A 5,473-nucleotide genomic window follows, 5' to 3' on the forward strand; every position below is an offset into this window, starting at 1 on the left:
GAAAGAAGGAAGGAAAGAAGGAAGGAAGGAAGAAGGAAGGAAGGAAGGAAAGAAGGAAGGAAGGAAGAGGGAGAGAAGAGGAAAGAAGGACTACTTAGAAAGCATTTTAAAAACGGATGTTTGCAAAATGTTACTTAAAAAGATGCAAATGTGTCATTTGTACAAACTATAATATCCACAGAGAAAATAAAATTGGAAGGATTAAAAAATATTTTACGTGAAGTTTGGTGAGTTTTACATCCATTTATTAAATTTAAATACATATGCTTATTTAATTTGGCTATTAGGTATGATTTTGAAGTGTTCTCTCTCTCAGGAGAAAGACTCAGTGATGTGAGGTATGGGAGGGGAAGGAGGAAAGAGGGAAGGATTGAGGAAGAAAGGGAGGGAGAGAGAAACACACACACACACACACACACACACACACACACACAGTTACCCCAATAAATAATAGTCGAAGCTTAAATGTGATCTGTACATCCACAGTTTCTCTCTTGATTGGTGCACCTGGGGTGGAGGAAGATTCTGTGAAGTCGCCCTGAAACCCCCCCCCCAGAGGTGAGCCAGTGTCAGCCCTGTGCTGAGGCTCATCTCAGATGCCAAGTAAGCTGCCCCCACCCCCACCCCGTTAAGCCCCCCGGGAAAAGCAAGGGTCTTGAAACAGGAAATAAATTTACTCTTGGGGTTTAAATGAACCTAATTTCAACTCCACTTAAGTTTCTGAGTATTTACCATGGTAAATTAGTTCTATTCACGCTCTGTTATGATTTGTCCCCTTAATAATGAAAAAGTGAATTGGCTGAGGACCTATTTGTAACGAGATTAATTGGGAGGGCAGAACCACCAGCATGAATCTCCAAATGCATTTTCTCATACTCGGAGAACAATCAGAACTGTTTCAGTAAGCACTGAGCAAGGCTCCGTCATCGACTGACCAATGAGTACGCCAGTCCTGGCCGGCTGGCCCTCCAGACCATTCTCTGGGTGCCTTGGCTTCATGATGATCCATAATGCACAGTAAACGCTGCTCATTAGCTTGTCCGCTGCTTCTTGAAAATATGTTTATGCTTTTCGTATTGGTGTGCCTTTTCGTATTGGTGAGGTTTATACATTTCATGCAAAATCATACTAGAAAAGGGAACCAAAAAAACCCCAAGCCGTATTCTTCCCAAACATTTCATTCAGTTACCACGTAGTAGCTCTTCTTTTCGCTCTTTTTCTTTTTCTTTTTTTTTCTGAGATCGTTAAGTGGGGGAGGGGCAGAGAGAGGGGGACAGATGTCCCTAGCAGGTCCTGTGCTGACAGCAGAGAGCCCGCTATGGGGCTTGAATTCACTAACTGCGAGATCATGACCTGAGCCGAAGTCGGACACTCAACCGACTGAGCCACCCAAGTGCCCCGCAATTTAATTTCAAAGGCTAGTTTTAAACCACATGTGGCTAGTGGCTACCACTAGACAGAGCAGCTCTTACATAAACCCAAAAAACAGGGAGAGCCAATAGCTCTCTGCCCAAAGCCTCAGAGGGTAGTTTTCATCACAGTGATGAAATAAACAGTGATCTGGGTTTAGGCCTCTGCCTCCCCTGTTCAGAATCTGATTTGCCACACCTCAAGACCAAAACCATCTCCTGGGTATGAACTCACGTTCGTCAGGCTCAGAAGACTGAAGTATGAAGCCACAGGGAAATTTTAATTCATAATAGAAATAACTGCCATGCCAAGCTTCTTGAGTCAACACAATCAACACAGTCTTTCCCTACACAAGGGAATTAGATAACCAAAGAAAAACTTACACAAATTTACGTTATGAAATAATGTCACACAACTCAAGTTTAAGAAGTGGGCAAAGGGCTTGAATGGACAGTTCTCCAAAGAAGATACATAAATGGCCCATAAGCCCATGAAAAACGCTCAACATCAGGAATCAATTAGTGAGATACAAGTCAGACCACAATCAGATACTACTTCACATGCATTAGGATGGCTAGTTACCTCTCCGAAAAGAAAAGAAAAGAAAAGAAAAGAAAAGAAAAGAAAGAAAAGAAAAGAACAAGTGTTGGGGAGGATGTGTACAAATCAGCATCTTTCTGCATTACTGGCAGGAAATCAAAATGGTGCAGCCACTAGGGAAGACAGTGTCTCAAAAGTTAAATATAGAATTACCATATAATCCAGCAATTCTACTTCTAAGTATTTACCCAAACAAATCGAAAGCAGGGACTCAAAAACATGTAGGCCCATGTTCATAGCAGCATTATTCACAAGGTAGAAACAACCCAAATGCCCATCAACAGATCAATGAACAAACGTAGCATAGATACAGTAGAATGTAATTCACCCTTAAAAAGGAATAAAACTTATTCCTTATTCACTTATGCTACAACATAAGTGAACCTTGAAAACATGCTAAATGAATGAAAACAGATAAAGGGACCAATATTGCATTTTCCACTTATATTAGGTACCTAGAAGAAGTAAATTCAGAGAAACAGAAAGACTAGCCCTTGTCAGAGGCTAAGAAGAGAGGAAATGGGGAATTAGTGTATAATGCGGACAGAGTTTCTGTTTGAGCTCATGAGAAAGGTCTGGAAATGGATAGGAATGATAGTAACACAGCGTTGTGAATATGCCTAATGCCCATGAATTATACATTTGGAAATGGTTAAAACTGTAAATATTATGGTAGGTGCACTTTACCACAATAAAAATTGTTTAAAAGAAAAAAGTTATATCACAGAAAACACTAAATTTCAAAAGGTATATGGCCAAACCACTCTTCTATAGTTAGAACATGTACATGAAAAGCGACTTCATAATCAGAAGGTTGCTAAGGTGACCATGACCATGGCATTGGACCAGAGAGGGGAGGGTGAGTACACAAGAAAAATGCTTGGTAGAAATGGTCTTCCCAGGGGCACCTGGGTGGCTCAGTCGGTTGGGCGTCTGACTTCGGCTCAGGTCATGATCTCCCGGTTTGTGAGTTCGAGTCCCCCCCGCCCCCCATCAGGCTCTGTGCTGACAGCTGGGAGCCTGGAGCCTGCTTCAGATTCTGTGTCTCTCCATCTCTTGGCCCCTGCCCTTCTCATGCTCTGTCTCTCTGTCTCTCAATAATAAATAAATGTTTAAAAAAAATGAAAGAAAAAGAAAGAAAGAGAGAGAAAGAAAGAAAGAAAGGAAGGAAGGAAGGAAGAAAGAAAGAAAAAGAAATGGGCTTCCCAAGGGGTGCATCAACTCTCCATCCCTTTACCCATCCCTCGAAAGCTAGGGGTGGGGCAGGGGGGCCAGCCAATTGGAAACCCGGAACCCGACTGGCTCCTCCCCCAGGCCACAGAGCTTCCGTCGGAAGTGCCCATGTTCCCCTCCTGACTTGACTTTTCGTTACTGACTGGGGTGGCTGGCCCCGCTTCATCCGACTGGCACCTTCTTTCTTCAAACACGCTCCTCCTTGCGACAAGATCGAGGTTAACCACCCCGATGCCCGAAAACTGCTCCGTCTCTTTAAAACGGCCTTACTTTGGTCTGCCTTGATTTGTTTAGTGCCTACTTCATCAACGAGAAGTTCTTGTCGGGGGGAGGAGAGGATGAGTCTGCACAGACTCCCTTAACAGCAGGAACGGCGAGAACCTGTGGACCCCGTGGCGTCACGCTAAGGAATTAGAGCCATCTGCGACTTGCCCCTGTGCCGCAGAAGGAGGACATCAGTGAAAATCACTTAAAGGGCCTTACGTGCCGCACGGTGGACAAAGTGCCGTACAGAAGATTAGGACGCGATTATTGCCATTAATAAATAAGGATAAAACGGCGGGGACAGGCCTAATTTGCTCGGTTCCACTCGCTAGATCTCTCAGATCACCCACAACGTGTCCTCTAAGCGATTGATGACGCTGATGGGCAAGCCTTATACCTGCCACGGGGAACCGAATATTGCACAGAAGAGAAGAGCTTACACAGGGAATGTTCTTGTTCTTGAAGAAATATATGCCCCCCCCCCGACCCCCAGGAGTTCGCCTCGAAGCGCAACAATTAAATCTCGAGTCATCTGCAGGGCAATGATTTCTTTCAGCCAGCAGGCAACATGTAGTATAACTTGGGAGCAGAAGGATTTATTCCATCACGGCTGAAAAGTCTTCCTAGAAACACATTGCCATATGTATTGTCATTTTGATTTAAAATGACACTTTGCAGCCAGTAATAGCAAAGCCTACCCTGTGGTTTGAACTTTTAGATGGGTGTTTACGTTTCTTTTGTACAGTGTTTAATATTTTGTAGGCTCTGTGAGTGGGGTGGAGAGTTGATAAGTTTACTTCCTCAACTAATGCTTTATTTTATTTTATTTTATTTTATTTTATTTTATTTTATTTTATTTTAAATTATTTTATTTTAATGCACAAGATACGTGTTTACCAATGTGCATGGATTGTTGCCACGTACATATAGATTTTAACACTAAAACGTGAGCTAAGCCATGTCACTTTTGTTCTGCTTTTTAATATTTATAGGTAATTTCTGATTGACCCAATCCTCTGTGATCATGTTTAGAGTTGCATAGAAAGCCTAGAAATGGAGAAACAGATTTTCCAGCAAATTTGACCACATGTGCATTTAGAAATACTCCTCTATTTATAAAGTTTTCAATCTGATTGCTTATTACTTGTTATAAAATTTAGCATCTCAAATCACATCGCCCACCTAAATCATTGTTTTGCATTTTATGAAACTTTTTGCTCAACATTCTAAGTCATTGAATAAATTATTCAAGACTTATCGATAGCATTTTTAAGTTAATTCCTCATTTTTAAAGCAGTTTTTTTAGATTTACAGAACAGAACACTGAGCAGAGAGCACAGAGAGTTTCTGTAAAACCCTCCCTTTATAGTATCCCCCAGTATTAATACCGTATTAGTGTGGTACATTTGTTAAAACTGATTAAAGTTTCTAGTTTACATTATGGCTCACACTTGGTGTTTTAGTTGTCGACCAATGCACCTTCACACTGTCATACCTGATAGTTTCACTAAAGCTGTGAAAATCTGTGCACAACCTGCCCCTCCCTCCCTGCCCCTCACCCTCCAGCCAGTCACCGATGTTTCTACAATTTTGATAGTTTCGCCTTATCCAAATGTCACATAGTGGGACTCATTCCATATGTAACATTTCCAAGCTGACTTTTTCGCTTTTCTCCACGTCTGTGGCTTCACAGCACATTGCTGAATAATTTTCAATTATACGGATGAACCACAGCCATCCGGCCACATCTGGAGGGATATTTTGGTTGCCACCAGTTTGGGAAATTGTGAGTAGAAGTGCCGTCAACATTCAGTGTGCTGGTTTTGGTGTGAACGTAAGTTTTCGACCCATTTAGGCAAATACCTAGCAGTGTGGTTTCTTGATCATATAGTGGATCTCTATTTAACTTTGTAAGAACTGCCAAACCAATTTCCAAAGTGGCGGGACCGTTTCGCATCGTCTCCCG

Source organism: Panthera uncia, chromosome C2 (genome assembly GCF_023721935.1).
Source record: "Panthera uncia isolate 11264 chromosome C2, Puncia_PCG_1.0, whole genome shotgun sequence".
NCBI lineage: Eukaryota > Metazoa > Chordata > Mammalia > Carnivora > Felidae > Panthera > Panthera uncia.